The 15,986-nt window shown below is 39.4% G+C and overlaps 2 pseudogenes; one reads left to right on the top strand and one right to left on the bottom strand.

Annotated features, from left to right (window-relative positions):
* Positions 1–15,986, bottom strand: part of LOC149190342 ((+)-alpha-pinene synthase, chloroplastic-like) — a 110,313-nt pseudogene that overhangs the window by 48,935 nt on the left and 45,392 nt on the right.
* Positions 595–15,910, top strand: LOC149190343 (chaperonin 60 subunit beta 2, chloroplastic-like; annotated as a pseudogene).

Below are 15,986 nucleotides of genomic sequence, written 5' to 3'. Positions count from 1 at the left end.
CCCCTCCCAACAACCCCCCCATACCCGGCCCTCTCCACCCCCCTTAACCCGCCCCCCTCTACCCCCCTTAACCCCCCCCACCAATACCCCATACCCCCCTCCCACCCTTAACACCCCCACCCCCCTTAACCCGCCCGCCCCCCGTAACCCTCCCCCAAACCCACCCCCACCCAACCCATCCCCGCCCCCACCCAACCCATACCCGTCGCCCATAACCACGCCCCCCGCCCGGCCCCCTCCCATCCCCGCCCCGCTCCTCCCCCTCGCCCTCCCTCCTCCGCCTCCACCTTTGCCTCCTCACCTCCTCCAGCTTGGACAACCACCTGGGCGCGCCTGCGGGCCGCCGGGGTGGCGCTGGGCGGGCGGCTGTGCCCACCCCATGCCACCCTGGCGGCCCGCTGGCCTGCCCGGGCTGGCTGTCTGATTGCGGGAATCAGACGGCCACCCCGGGCAGGCCAGCAGGCCGCCAGGGTGGCATGGGGTGGGGCGCTACCGCCCACCCCGTGCCACCCTGGTGGCCCGCAGGCGTGCCCGGGTGGTCATCCGAGCGGGAGGAGGAGGCGGAGGAGGGAGGGAGGGAGGGGCGGGGCGGGGATGGGTGGGGTTGGGTGGGGGCGGGGCGGGGTTGGGAGGGGCTGGGCAGGGATGGGAGGGGGCGGGAGGGGAGGGGTAGGGTTGGGTGGGGGTGGGGCAGGTATGGGTTGGTTGGGCGGGCGGGGATGGGAGGGGGCGGGGCGGGGATGGGTTGGGTGGGGGGTTTAAGTGGGTGGGGCGAGGGGAGATATGGGAGACGGGTTATGTGGGTGGGGGCAAGGGGGGGTATGGTTAAGGGGGGTCGGTGGGTGGTGGGGGGTGGTTTGGGTATGGGTTGGGTGGGAGGGGGGATGGGGTGGGGTTAAGTGGGTGGGGCGAGGGGGGTTAAAGGGGGGCGGGCAGGGATGGGGTATGGTTAAGGGGGGGCGAGGGGTGGTTTTCAGAAGGGGGTTAGGGGGGGGGCAGGTATGGGTGGCCGGTTAAGGGGGTAGGCTGGGGGGGGGGATGGGGTAGGGTTAAAGGGTTTGGGAAGGGGGTTAAGGGGGTGGGGTTGGGTTAGGGTTAAGGGGGGTGGGTGGGTATGGGTTGGGGGTGGGAGTAAGGGAGGACGATGGGGTAGGGTTAAGTGGGGACCGTCTGGGGTACAGGTAGGTAGGTTTAGTGGGGGCGCCCAGTGGGGGAGTAGGGTGAGGGTGAGGGTAGGGTCCCAGGGGTAGAGGGGGAGGGCCGAGGGGATGGGGGGGTTATGGAGGTGGGTTGGGGGGGTTATGGAGGGGGGCCAGTGGGTGAGGGGTAAGGGTGAGGTGGAGGGAGTGGGGTTGAGGGTGTTAAGGGAGGTAGAGGTAGGGTGGGTGGGGTGAGTTAAGGGTTCGGGGGAGGGGGGCGGCCGGGTAGAGGGAGTGGGGGGAATGAGTGGGGTGGATGAAGGGGAACGAGGGGGCCCGGGTAGAGGGGTGAGGTGAGGGCGAGGGATGAGGGGTTAGAAGGAGCTAGAGTGAGGGGGGAACGAGGGGTGAGGGGGATGAGGGGGAGGGTGGGCGACCCTGGTAGAGGGGTGAGGTGAGGGGGAGGGATGAGGGGTAGAAGGAGGTAGAGTGAGGGGGGGAACGAGGGGTGAGGTGAGGGGGGGAGGGGGTATGAGGGGGAACGAGGGGTGAGGGGGGAGTGCTAGGTAGAGGGGGAGAAGGGGAGTGAGGGGAGAGATGAAAGGTGAGGCGGGGATGGGTAGGTAGAGTGAGGTGAGGTGGGGGTGAGAGGGGCAGGGGGGAACGAGGGGTGAGAGGGAAGGTTGGGAAGGAGGAGGTGGTGAGGGGTGAGGGGGGTCCGGGTAGAGTGAGGGGGAACAAGGGGAGTGAGGGGGATGAGGGGTGAGGGGGGGTAGAGTGAGGGGGAACAAGGGGTAGGGGTGGCCGCAGGTAGTGGGGGAGGGGGGGATGAGGGGTGAGGTGAGAGGAAGGGAGGAGGGGTGGATGAGGGGTGAGTCTGGGGGGAGTGAGGTAGGGGGGATGAGGTAGGGGAGGGGGGGTTAAGGGGTAGAGGGAAGGAGGGGTAAACGTGGGCTGGGGTAGCCATTCGATTGCGGGGAGGGGTGGTTCAGTTGGGGGCGAGGCGGGTAGGAAGAATAGGTGGAAGGTGGGTAAGGGTGGGCTGGGCTGGCGGACGTTGAGGGGAAGGGGGTAGGCTGTTGGGGGTTGGGGAGAGCAGAAAGCGGGTGAAGTGGCATTAGGGTTGTGGGCCGGTAGTGGGGCTAGGGGGTGGAGGGGGCCGTGGAGGGGAAGTGGTTTGGGGGTGGGGTGGCTTGGCGTGGGGGTAAGGGGGAGGTGTGGAAGGGGGGTAAGGGTGCGGTTGGATGGCCGTCCAATTGCAGGGTGGGGTGGCGTGGGTCGGTTGAGGGGGAATAGGGGTAGGGGGCGTCGGGGTAAGTGGTGGGGAAATCGCCCGCCACTCCGTGGATGGATAGGGTGGTGTCAGTGGACTTCTGCCATTTCTTAGTGTTAATATTTTTTTAATTTCAATTATCTGATTATACAAATTAAAAATTTAGGATATATTTTCGTTGTGGATTTAAGTTAATATGTTTTCGTTGTTTACTAATTTGTGTTTCTATTTTTCAGGAAAATGGCATCAAAGAAGATTTCCGTGAATATGTCTAGAGCAAAGACACTTAAAGGTGCATCTTCAAAAAACATTGGTGAACGAACTCCACTTGAGCTCATGGCTACAAATCTTTCAAGTTCCTAAAATGATAAGAAGATGATTTCAGACTGGAAGAATTCAAAAGAGGTGAAATTTCCATCAAGAATATGGTATGTGAAAGAAAAAGAAAGTCAAAGTGTGAACATATATCTATATATCGATATACTGAATGAAAATGGAATTTTTGAGCTGATGGGAAGAATCATAGATATGTGTTCGGTACCAGACACTGAAGTTGTTTACATGCTTACAAGAACTCCCAAGTCACATGAAAGGATTAAATATTGACTAACATATTCATTTTGTGACATGAGAGATGTATCTACAAAGTTGTGTAAACAAATTGTAAATAAGATGAAACAAAACATCGTAAGTATTGTCATTTATATTTGTATTTTGTTTTCTTGAAAGTGTCTCGCTATATTTTTTTAATTTTGTTTTTATTGACATATGATATTTTATTTGGCAAAATTTTGTTGAAAGTTTTTCAATTAGGTTGGGAGGCATTCATTTCATAGAGCATGATATCATGAAAGTTGTCAGCAGTTTTTACTCAGTGTCAGAAAAAGATATGGAAAACAAGCAAAATGTAGTAATTGATGATGCTACAAAACTACATCCAAAGGATCAGAAAAAAAGGCCTCTAGTGGACAAATCTAGCAAGGGTAAACAAGTTACTTTTGATGGCAATGAAGTTGAAACTGACAGTGAAGCATATGTTGCCATTACTGAAGATGACATTGGAACTGAGAAGAGCCGTAAAAGACCAAAAGTAACAACGCCAAAAAATAAATCTGTTGAGAATGTTATGATGAAGAAAAGTAAAGTTGAAGATTTTGAAGTAGTCATTACCAGCAGCCAAGAACCTAGTGAAACTTCAAAAGAAAGTAGAGAAATCATTACACCAGAAGCTGATTTAGAGGATGGCATTATCAAAACAAAACAAAATGCCATTCGACAGAATTTGACAAAGAAAAACTTAATTGATGGTGGTCGTACATTTCATCTTAATGTCAGACAAACCAATAAGGCAAGTGAAGGACAATGTCAATATCAAGTTAGATAGCCACACCATCTCCATGTTCACAACTTGAAGACATTGATGAGGTATAATCCATATGCTCATGTGGTTAATTATATGTTTCTTGTTGATCCAGTTCAAGTTCCCAACAAAGAAGCATTTGATAAGTCAAAATGTTTTGAATACAATTATTATGTGCTTGGGGGGAACCATTCTGTAGAAGCTCAAAGACAATTGATGGAGGAATATCCAAATAACCCACGTTTTGAAACAATGAAATGTATCATTTACGCTGGTTTATTCGATATAGAAGCAAAGTTAGTGGCATGGGATCATAATTCAGATAATGAATATAGGATGTCTATGACTTTCATCCAAAGGGTTAGATTTATTCATAGTGAATTTCAAGAAAAATGTTGTGGGGATAGGATAAATGTTATTGCAGATTGTCGAAGGGAATGTTTTATGGAAATAGGCTATCAAACTGAAGAGAAACCCAATTCAAAAGGTGGAAAACACAACCTTCCTAGTGACATATTCAGAGGTGTTGATAACATTTTCCAATTGACATTTAGAACTGGAGATGTTTCGAACTTGATTGATGAGAATTTTAGCATGTGGGAAAACATTAGCATTAAAAACTAGAAGGTTAAAAATTCTAAGCCATTGATATGTGGCGGTAATAAATTAGGTCCTGACTTGAAGCAACTTCCAGAAGATATGAATATCACACCTTGGAGAGCAATGCAAGGAGTGAAAGATGAAAAAATTCTCAAAACAATATTATCTCGTGTGAAGTCAGGGGAATTATCATTGGAGGAAATGTCTGAGGAATTTCAAAAGTAACTTTGTTGAATTATTTTTATTTATTTCTAGATTATAATTTTCTTTAAAATAAAACATGTTGTTCTTGGTAGTATTTGTTATACATATCATTATATTGACTTTTTGTTACTTTATCTATGTAGTCACAAAGTTTACATGAAAATTCAAGAACAAATGGTTAGATTGTTGAATGAAGATATTTGGAATGATGTCATACGCAATTATCCAGATTCAAGTTCTACATCAACATTAAAAGCTTTTTATCTTGCATTTAAAAAGGTATCTTGATTTACACATTCGTTCTTATTCATTTGTGTCTATTTTTAATTTATAACCTACACATATATTTGTTTATTTTATAAAAGATGAAGAAGGATGATAATGGAGCACCAACTAGCTTCAGAACCTTTATTGAAAAAATAAAGACCGAAAGACTGAGGAAGAAACGTGTTAAGAATGTTGAACTTGATCCAACTCTTACTCATTTCATTTGGAATGGGCTAGACACTGTTCAATATCAAGTAATACAAGGCGACTGTGAAGACATTGCTAAACTCATACCTAAAAGGGAGTATGCCCTAGTTATTGTAGATATTCCCCATGGTTTCAATGTTCCAAATATTGACTATGATAGTGACCCTTATACTTATCAAGCTTTTAGTAAACTGGTTGTGGGATTTGTAGAAGTCACGTCATCACCATTATGGAGATTTGTGACATTTCATTCAGACACACAATTGGCAATGATATTGTCAAGCTTCAAAGGGAAAACAAATTCAAGGATGCAGCTTACATGGTAAGACGTTTAAAATGTATATGTGATTAATGTTGAAAAATTCATTTATGTACAAGTTGATTGAACTTTTACTATTTCATGTTACAGGAAAATGTCAAATCTTCTTAACCGTGATGATCAAGTATTTATAAATGACTGTGAGTTCATTCATATTGATAGTTGGGCGAAAGATGATAGCTGTATGTCTATGATTTTTAATCGGGTGGACAGAAAGAGTCATAGCCAAATACTGAGTTATGATGCTGGTGTGAGAAAACTAACATATGAAGACAAAGAAGCAAAATGAGAGATAGTTAACATTTATCAAAAACCACAATTATTGATTAACTATCTTATAGACATATGTTCAAATGAAGGAGATTGGGTTCTGGATTTATTTTCTGGCTCAGGTAAGTCTTATTATATAGAATTGAATTTCAATATGTTATTCTTTTAATTAATATGTCATTTTACTAATTTACTTCATTATTTCTTTTGTGCTTGATAACTAGGTACAACACTAGCATGCTGCCATCAAAAAGGAAGAAATTGCATTGCAATTGAAAAAGATCCATTACAATGCAATTTCATTCAGCAAAGAATTAATGCTCTTCAATTTCTTCCAGATGCAATGCAAGAAATTGGGTTGAAGAAAGGGGACTTTAGTGAATCACGTGTCGCAAAAAAGGCAAAGGAACCTCAACCACCATTACATGGGATGTTTGGAAAGACATACATTGGGAGATTGGCAGACATGAAAGATCCATTAGAAGACGAAAATGAGCAAAAGGAAGCAGAAAATATTGAGGAAGAAAACAATGATGAAACTCTAGAGGACGAAGAGTTTGGATTACGTGACATTGTTGATTAAATTTAAGTTATGCTTGGAAATCAAACTCATTTTTTGTAACTATTAAGTAGTTATATGGCAATGTTTTGACTTTGACATTTTATGAGAAGAATATACACTCAATTAAGGTTGTTATGCGTTGAATATTTGCAATATGTGATTTTCGCATTAATTTTTAAGTTAACCATTATTTTTTGAAAAAAAAAGTGATTATTATTATTTTTTTGATATGAAATTCATAAAAAAAAACTATTATTTAACTATTTTTAGTTAAAATTTTCGTATAAAAATTGTGATTTTCGCATGTCAATTGTAGCAAAAAATTATCAAAACGTGTAGTTTTTTAATTATATTTATGTTAAAAATGGCTATTTTTATGTCAATTGTTAGAAAATATTGTTTTTTAGAAACAATTATTTCTTGTGGATTGAAAAATTAATTAACAATGTATAAATATGTAGAATATTGAAAATTCAAAATATCAACCTTCTTTTTTAAATATGCGAAACAATAAAAACCTCACTACAAAAAAAATAAAATTAAAATAAAAACAAGAAAATATGAAGAAAAAGACCACTTCAAAAATTATTAAGTTTACAAAATAATTATTTACATTTCATACATTAGAAAATCAAAAAAGTTAAAAAAAAAAAACCTTTTAAAAAAAGAGTCTGGTGCAGAATTACCACGTTTTTAAATCAGCATAAAAAACACTACCATTATAAAACGCAATGTACATAAAAAAAATTTATAGTGCCAAAAACTAAGCTTTAAAAAACACGTGTGTTCTGCATAACCCCTTTTCGAAATCGGGTCACTTTTTTGCTATCTCTACAAAACGGGTAACAGTATGGGTTCCCGTTTCAAAGTTTACATTGTTTGTTGTTTGCATTCTCCACAAGTGCTTACTTATGAACAACAAGAGAGAACTACTGAAAGGAAACTCCCATGAAAACTTGTAAACAAATCCATTGAATAATATAGATTCTCTATCTGCCTCCAAAAAGACCGCATAAGGATCATGAAATTCATGCACACTGGGACTTAGCTCATCCAATGGATTACTTTTCTTCCCCTCGTACCATGAATGCAAACTTTGATCTGAGCTTTGTGATAAGACTCCTGCTGAAAATGACAAAGAAGCTGGCTGCCAGATCAAGTTTGTATCAATACTTGTTTCAATCTCACAGTTAGCTAGTGGAGAAGGACTTTGACTACAGACATCATCCAACACATCAGCTATTGGATCGTGAAAAACTTGAAGATACTGTTGAAACCCATTTTCGATTGGTTCGAATGAGATAGCATGATTTTCTATAAGCTGCTCATTTGAAGATATACTATGCAATTTTCCCTTCAAAAACTGAAATAATTCGAAACAGAATGGTATAGAATCATCTTGCATAATTTGATCATATGGTCCAACTTCCAAATCTTCATTTGCAACTTTAAAATCAATGGAATTCGTGGGCTACAAATCTAGATATGAGAAGTCTTGCACAAGGATTTCATTACCCTTAAGATGGTCCAAATCAAGACTTGTCGACTGTTGATTTTTGATTGCATGAAAGTTGTCTCTGATGAACTGAAACAAAGCAAAACAAAAAGGAAAATATCCTTCACTTACTTCAAATTTTTTTGCACTTTCCTCCTCACTTGCATAACTGATATACAACAGCTAATCACTGTATCTGAGCTGCAAGTGAATTTCCTCCTTACACAAACCAGCTGCTGATTTGTCTATAAGACTAGCTTCTGTTTGGAGAACATAATCATCATCATACTGATAAAACTTAGGGAAATCATCAGTGTAAAACACATCATCAAGCATACATGTCATGTCAATAGATCTCTCTTCTCCAAAATGATCTATAAAACAATCATTATCTGATTTATGACAACTGGGATAAGAAAGAAATTGTTTTGGATCAGCAACTTGTTCCTCTTCAATCAGTGAGCCATGGTCTTGAACATTATACTCATTCCTTGTGGTGATCCTTTGCATCATCTCTTCCACTTCACTTACCAAAATGTCGAGCTTTACCTCTAAATATGTCGATTCCTCTGGATCTATGTTCTTCATCTCTTCTTCCTTTAGCTTTGCCCTTCTGATCAACAATTTAGCCTCTACATCTACTGCACTATTTTGCATCTCTTCAAGTGTTGCAAGATTCCTTTCTCTCAGCTGAAACTCCATTTTTGGATCAAAGGCTTTTTGGTAGTGCAAGAGAGCAAACCAAGGAGGAGGTCTTATATTCACATGCATTGAACAATAAACTTTGTTAAATCTGGCAGAAAACTGTTGTATTATCTCCCCTAGCAATCTTTTCAACTGGTTATGCTCTTCTATAATCAAGAAAGGGTTTTTTCTGACCAACCACTTGTCGAGGAAAACTTTGATGAACTGCTAGAAATCTGAGATGCTTGCATCAGGCAAGGTTTTGAACCAACTCTTGACTTTGCCTTACAAAGAAAGAGAAAAAAGCCTAATACTAACATCCTCTTCATCAACTTCAAAAAGATCAAGAAAAGACTCAAAATTTAATACATGTCTCTCGGCAGTGATGTTGTTGCATTCACCATCAAATCTTGGTAGATATAGGTAATGATTTTTAGGGAAAGCATGGGATATAGGAGGTAAAATCAGAGGTTTGTATCTATTTTGAATTTTACAAGGTATAGGAATATGTATAGAAGGTGTAGAGTCAGTATTGGTCTCTTGAGGCTCATCAATTTGAAGATGGTCATCATAAGATTCAAAAGAACGGTCTTGATCAAGATCAAAGGCATGTGAACATTTTGTATTCGCAATCTTCCCAGGGAAAGAATCAAATGCAGAACTAGGATCTTTCCTTGAATACAATATAGTTTGTAAAGCCTTCTTGACATTCTCGGGAAAAGAGAAGAAATAATTTATAACAAAGAACATAATGTCTTGAATAAAATTCCAACTTGAATAACTGATCTTTCCATATTGTCCTTTCATGTTTCTACTCGTCAAGTTCATCCTCTAGTGGAGTCCTTGGATCTAATCTCAAAACTGATTTGGAGTCACCAGGTGAATGATTTCAACCTTTCGGTGTCTGATCATTGTCAACAATCAACAATTAGATCTAAACTTGATACATTTTGTTGAGGAACATAAAACTACATTCCCCAGTATGGTCACCACTATGTTAGTGCCTAAATCTACCTCAGGCTAAAGGAAGGCAGGTCTAAGGAAACATCAAACCATGCTTAACCTGGTAGCTAGCCCTACCAGGTCGGGAGAGGGCTCTCTCTTTATCAATCTCAATTAGAATATGACAATCAGGGCTTGATATGACTGAAAATAAATGCTGATTTTAGGCTAGGTATATTAGGTCATAGGATTTGTTTGATTTTGATCATTGGTTGCTAGATCAAATGAAGAGGGCAGCTTTGGGTCCGAGAAATCAACTCAGATTTGCAGGAGGTTCTGTGGGGCGACGTAGGCAAGTTTCTTGGCACTTTGAATTGGATGTGATGGTAAGTCTAAGACCAGTGAGGAGTTAGAAGGGGCATGCAAGGTTCATGAGTCCTCTTCAAACAGTAGAAAACGTTAAAAACTAAATGTATTCTCAAGGCAGAGCACTGAGTATCAATGGATTCCACCTATTTATCTTGATTCATTTAGTTATGAAGAAAGAAATAGATGGTGGAAAATATACACATAAGAGAAACTAATAATAGAGGAATAAACACTGCCAAGATGCATTACACAAGAATCCCACAAAATGCTGCAAAACCTTGGTTCATTTCCTTGTCAAACTGTAGAAGTGATTTAGAATAATGCTCAATGCATCCATAAGAGTCCAACCTTCACAAATAACTGAGAAAGCACATAATATAGGCATCAAACCACCTATGCTATACATTAGGGGTCAAATCCATGAGTCAAGGAGCTATTTCAACAACATCTAAACCAGGAACTAGAAAATAGGCAATGGAACAGCTTGCCTCTAAAATTATGGAAACTGATTCATTCAACCTCAAACCACCTCTAACTGATGTATCTACCCCCTCAAGTCATTTTTCATCATATTTACATCATATTACATTATATTACATCATTAATTTACCAAACAGAAAAGAAAAAGTCAACTAACAGTCAAACGAGGCGAAATTCTAAGTTTTTTAGGCAAAACTGTCAAAAATTTGCCTCATGTGCAGTGCCTTGAGCCATATGCATAGCATCACTTCAAGGCTGATTTTAGAGGCTTTCCATTCATCCAAATCAGGCTGAATATAGCTTGTTGGAAATCCCTACTTGTCTATTTTCTGGAACACTTTGAATTTTCTGATTTGGAGGTCATTTGCTACCTCAAATGTGGATTATCCCAAGACTGGGTCCTACGTGTCCAAAAATTGGTAGAGAGGGCACTTTTTGAGTGTTTTTTGCCCTTTACATGACCCATATCTCCTCCAAATTTTATGAAACTTTCTAGGTTTCATTGCTTTTCCATGAGGAATCCAAAACTGCAAGCCATTTTGCAAAATACTAAGCATCGGCACTGCGCATCAACTAAAAATCTCTGTGTTTTTAATTACAAAATTGTAAAATGACAAAAATTTTCTAAAATTTGTCCAAATTTGGCACATGGGTCCCTCATTGATTGCTTTGTTGGGCTAGTGAAGCCTCATCCAAGATCTTTAGCTTATCATGCTCCTTTTTGCTCCTTAAGTCTCTCCATGGAACTGTCGCTAAGGGTTTCTCTCTCATAGTCATACTCACTATCCTTCTCCATACTTTATAGTTGTTTCCTTTGTGATGACTGAGAGGAGTATGAAGATATTTAAAAAGGAAAGCAGGTGAGGGTGAACAAGAATTAGAAAGAGATGGGGGGAATAAGTAAGGTTAATGAATGATGTAGGGTTTGGGAGTAATGATAAGGTTTGGGAATAATGATAGAGTTTGCGAGTATGGTCGGGTTTGGGGTATATGAGTATAGGGTTTAATATGTGAAGGGTATGGTTTGGGAGATAGGAGAAAGGAAAAGGAGTTAGGGAGGATGGGGTTTAGGAGATAGGTTTTGGGCAAATGAAATTAGGGAATAGGGAATAAACAACTGTAATTTGTAATGTATGAGGTAGTTTTAGAGGAAAATTAGGGTTTTGAACTTTAGAATGCTAAAACCACCATCAAAGCATAAAATACCCTATGTGAGATCAAAAGAGAGTTTGCTTAGTTGCTTGGAGGAGAAATGCAGCAATGAGAGTGATTGGAGGTGAAATTTGAGGGTTTTGAGGCATTATTGGCAAATGCGCAATGCCCTACACCCAATGCACAACACATCTCTGATGTGCAACGCTAGTGTAAATTTACACTGGAGAAAATTGCCTAATGCGCAGTGCCGACCCTTTGATGTGCCTCGCCTCCCTGATGCACAATGCCTTATTGCAGATGAATTTTGACGTCTTTCCCCGTGTCCAAATTGGGTGCTAGATAGCCTGTTGGAGATATTATTGAGTCTACCTTTCAAAACATCATGAATTTATCAATTTGGAGTTCATTTTCCCTATCAAAAGTCAAATATCCCAAGACTGGTCAAAATGTGCAAAATGAGGCTACCTAAATGTAGAGTGTTGTTGCAGTCAACGTTTGAAGGTCTTCCTCAACTCCAAATTGAGCTCATGATAGCTCATTGGAAATATCTCTCTGTCTAGATATTATTTGAATCATCAAGGAAGTAATTTGAACATCATATCTTGCTGAAATCTTGATTTTCCTAGAGTCACTCAAGAAGTGCATCAATCCTCCTAAGGCCTATGATGGTTTCGAAATTTCTCCCAAACCACGAAACCTGTATAAAAACCGAAAGGGGTTTTTCTTGTTGGGTCAATGATGGAAAAAAACCTCTCTCACTTTTGTCAAATTCATCTTTTCTTCCTCAGAAACATAATTTTAAGAAAACCTATCCCGATATGTGGAACAGGGGATTTGTAGAAATGAAGGGAAATGAAGGGAATGAGGGGCTTCTAAATTCTTGAGAAAATTTTGGGAAGTAGGGAGGGATGTTAGGAAGTGGAAAAAGTGGAATTTCAAAGATTGAGTGAGGGGAAGAGGTCCAAAAGGGAAAAACACAGGCCTAGCCTAGAAAATTGTCAAATTGTAGCAATAAACTAGGGTTTGTAGGAAAATGATGAATTTGAGGGATATGAGTGATGGGAAGCATTTAAGAAGGTATATTAAAGATAGGGTAAGGTGTATGAACATTAGGACACAAGTTTTGTTGATCATCTAGCCATCCAAGAAAATTTACCTTCAAAACCCTAGGAGAGGGAAATGGGCCTTACCCAAGTACAACTCAAGCATGAACAAGGTGTAAAAATGACCCATTGGAACCTGAAATGATGATGACAATTCTGCATGATGGTACACTCAGTTGAATCGTGACATGGACCGACATTTGGACAATTTTGAAAGAAGTGAAAAGAAATCCTAAACCTAATACCTAATGACCAAATTTTACTTGAAGACTCACCGAAAGGACAAAATTTGACCTTGACACCGTAAGACCACTTTGTAAGAGCATGTTTGATCACTGGTGGAAGGCTTCAAAGACTGACACTAAAAACTGTGGTAGATCTTTCCTTGTCCATATACCTTTGATGTTAATGTGTGATTTATATGTAGGTTTGGTATGACATATATTCCAACATTTTGTTGTGCGCCTATTAAAAATATTTTCAAATTGTCTTGGAGGAAGGTGTCGACAAGCTTGTTGATATTGTCAGAGTCATCGTTGGACTGAAGGGCAGAAATGTTTTTTTGGAGAGAAAGTATGGTTCTCTGAAGATTGTGAATGATGGCGTGATAGTAGCTGAGGTAAATTGTAGATGTGGGTTGTAAATTTTTTATGTTCTATATTAGTTTTCCTCACCTAAATTTCTTACTATCTTAGACCTAGAAGGAAAAATTCTCACAGGTCATAGACAACATATTTATCTTTTGAGGATGTACCTAGTCTATGGAGTAGCCATAGTAGAGTAATGAGTGACACTTTAAACAATTGAAAAAAAAATACTTGTGTGCTAGATGTTGATGAGTCAAGTTAAATTTTTATTTCTTGTCTAGTTAATCTAGCCTAGTTAATGCATTTAAATGTTGCACCTTGCTTCTAATAGGTTGAATTACAGGACCCAATTGAAAATATTGGGGCCAAGTTGGTAAGATAGGCTGCAACAAAGACAAATGATTTAGCATGTGATAGAACTACCACATCTATTGTACTTGTGCAAGGTTTAATAGCTAAAGGTGTAAAGGTAATTTATTTGTCCCTATTATTGGCTTAAGTATTTATTCATTTTTATTGGCCCTTTTGGTGGTTGTTGTTTAGTTATTTATTTTGTGAATTTTCAAGGCTTTATGAGGATCAAGATAGTATTTGACTGGAAAAATATCCTTGTTGAAGATGAAATTGTTATCGTGTTATCAATTGGTATGACCTACTTAGGAAAAACCCAACAAATAAATCTAGCTTGTATTTTTGAGGATTTGTGGATAAAAATATGAATCATAAGCCTATTCAATTTGTTGTAGCTAGAGAAAATCCTATTCAAATTACAAGGGGCATTGACAAGATAGTAAAGGCTCTTGTTTTTTAGCTCAAGAATTTGTCAAAGGAGGTAAATGCACACATTTGAGCTGGTTTTAGTCTATGGTTGAGGTGCACATTCATTAGGGGAATAGTTTATTTAAAATTGTCAGCTAGAGCTTCTTGAAGACTACAGGGTAGAATTTTTAGGAGTTACTTTTCAAACATTTGGGAAAAATGTTATCTGTAAGGGAGTACACATGTTGAAACTTAACACCCTGTAATTGGAATTATTCTCCAGGTTGAAGATAGTGAATTAACTGATGTTGCTGCAGTAAGTGCTGATAATAACTATGAAATAGGAAACATGATAGTAGAGGCTAGTATAGTTGGAAGGAAAGGTGTTGCGACACTTGAAGAGGGAAAAAGTGCATAAAAAAATCTATATGTTGTAGACGTAATGCAATTTGATCATGGATATATTTCTCTGTACTTTGTCACAAACAGCGAGAAGATGTCTGTAGAGTATGAAAATTCCAAGGTAATTGATGTGAATGAAATATTCTTGCTTTTTTTGTTGTGCTACTACTTGTTATTGCTCCTTGTAATGAAAAGAGAATGGATAGAAATCATGTGTAACATTTTTAGAATAAAATCTCATCTTAGTTGCAAAATTATTTCCCAATTACCTCCATCTGTCATATATTCATGGCACATCCTTCTGGTTCAATATAGGTTGGTGCTAGTTTTGTATGGAATTTTAAATTCTGTGCCTTATGAACCTTCTATTATTTTTGGAATCTGTACAATATTGGATTTAGAATACTGATCTAGTAATTAGAAAGAAATATGACCACTACTAAGCATGTGAAGAGGGTTGCTAAATTTCTATTTATTTTCGCTTGCATTTTGAAATTTAGCGATCAGTAAATGAACTTGCATCTTTACATTTTCTTATAATTTGCAGCTATTATTGGTTGAAAAAAAGATCACAACTACAAGAGACTTGATTATAATATTAGAAGAGGCCATTCGTGGGGGGTATCCAATCTTGATCATTGCTGAGGACATTGAACAAGAAGCCTTGGCTACTCTTGTCATGAACAAACTTTGTGGTGCATTGAATGTTGGTGCTTTGAAAGCTCCTGGATTCAGAGAGTGGAAAAGCCAATATTTGGATGATATTGCTATATTCACTAGAATTATTTTTCAAGTTTAGCTACATTAAGGACTTACATGCACTAAGAGATTAAGTACAAAGTTCGATGTATATATAAGCATTGTTATATCATTTTTTCATGGAAACAATCTTTATTTGGTAATGGGTTTTCCCTACAAGTTCAACTTTTCATGTTAATAGGATAAATTCTCACTGAGTGAGACGTATTGAGAATAAAATCTCTCCACCGTGTCTGTAGTCACAAGTTTCTAATATCTTATGTAGATATTGTTTTGTTTATTCTTTCTTTGTGTAGGCATTGGTATCAAGGATGAAGTTGGATTTTCCCTTGGATAAAGTTGGAAGTAAGGTTCTAGGTACTACTACCAAGGTCGTACTTACGAAGGATTCAACAACAATAGTTGGCGATGGGAGCACTCAGGAAGGTGTTAATAAAACAATGTCTCAAATTAGAAACTTGATAGAGGTGTGTTATTTCTCTATAACTTAAATAGGTTTCTTTATGCAAATCGAGGCTTCAAATTATTGTCTTTTTTCTCTATATAGCCACCATATATAGTAAAGTGGACATCACCTTGTGGGGAGGAATCTCCTCATTAATATCATTCATGATGATGGTATTAATCTCAAATTTTATTTGTGAGTTTCCAAGACAGGAGTGTAGAAAGAAGCAATTTTTATGCACAATTTATAATTTGAATATATGTGCCTCTGAAGGAACATGTAATAATAATTACAAACATTAAATTTAAATAAATTGAGGTTGCTTTAATATCAAGATATGTTTGGCTTTATATTTAACCTCCCTATCAACCTATTTTATAAAAGGTTTTCACCAATGATATCATTCTCATTTTCTTTGTAGGTTGCAAAACAAGACTACAAAAAAGAAAATTTGAATGAAAGAATTACCAAGATTTCTAGTGGAGTTGTTGTTATCCAGGTAAAGTTTGGCATGCTGAATTCATGGTAGCTATTTGTAACAATTCCTTGTTATTAGCATTATAGCAATCTGAATCTAGTTGATGGATGTTGGTGACTGCATTTCA

Source organism: Pinus tabuliformis, chromosome 3_1, assembly GCF_031772625.1.
Source record: "Pinus tabuliformis cultivar Carrire ecotype Pingquan chromosome 3_1, CPIR1, whole genome shotgun sequence".
Classification (NCBI taxonomy): Eukaryota; Viridiplantae; Streptophyta; class Pinopsida; order Pinales; family Pinaceae; genus Pinus; species Pinus tabuliformis.
This window is presented reverse-complemented; position numbering and strand designations above follow the sequence as displayed.